General features: G+C 40.2%; 1 protein-coding gene across 3 annotated transcripts in view; it reads left to right on the top strand.

The window, feature by feature from the left end:
• Positions 1-945, top strand: part of ZNF41 (zinc finger protein 41) — a 43,154-nt gene that overhangs the window by 31,562 nt on the left and 10,647 nt on the right. The window lies entirely within an intron of this gene.

Raw genomic sequence — 945 nt, 5'->3', positions numbered from 1 at the left:
CGCTGAGCAGGGAGCCCGATGTGGGGCTCGATCCCAGGACCCTGGGATCATGACCTGAGCCGAAGGCAGACGCTTAACGACTGAGCCACCCAGGCGCCCCTGTACACATATTCTAATTGGGCATATTTCCATGAATGGAATCACTGTGTCCTAGTGTATGCATGCTTTAACATTACCCAATAAAGACAAAATGCTTTCCAACATAGTTGCACCAATTTAGATCACCATCAGCAATATGAGAGTTCTCATTGCACCATATTCTCCTCAACACATTGTACCATCAGTCTTTTTCATTGAGGACATTCTGGGGGTTGTATAGTGGTATCTCACTGTGGTTTATTTACTTTATTTTATTTATTTATTTGACACAGAGAGAGAGAGAGTATGTGTGTACAAGCAGGGGGAGTGGGAGAGTGGGAAGCAGGCTCCCTGCCAAGCAGGGAGCCTGATGTGGGGCTTGATCCTAGGACCCTGGGATCATGACCTGAGCCAAAGGCAGACGCCCAACCAACTGAGCCTTGTGGTTTAAATTTGCATTCCCTGGTTACTAAGGTTAAGCCCTTTTTGTGTTTATCGAAACCTTGGATTTCCCCTTTTGTAAAATGCCTGTTCAAATGCTTTGCCCACTTTTCTACTCGATGGTCTCCTTTCTTCTTATTGGTTTGTAAGAGTTCTTTACATCCTCTTGATATGAACCCTTTGACAGTAGCATGTGTTGCAGGTATCTCTTCCTATTCTGTGTCTTTCCTCTTCTTCTCTTATAATGCTGTCTTTTAAATGAATAGAAGTTTTAAAATTTATTGTAGCCAGACATCAACCTTTTTCTTTATGGTTAATGTTTTTTTGCATCTTGTTTGAGAATTATTTTCCTAATCTGAGATCATGAAGATATTTATATTATCTTTTTTCTATGGTTTTTTTTTTTTTTTTTTTTTTTTTTTTTTT

Source organism: Phoca vitulina, unplaced genomic scaffold (assembly GCF_004348235.1).
Source record: "Phoca vitulina isolate PV1807 unplaced genomic scaffold, GSC_HSeal_1.0 scaffold35, whole genome shotgun sequence".
Taxonomy (NCBI): Eukaryota; Metazoa; Chordata; class Mammalia; order Carnivora; family Phocidae; genus Phoca; species Phoca vitulina.
This window is presented reverse-complemented; position numbering and strand designations above follow the sequence as displayed.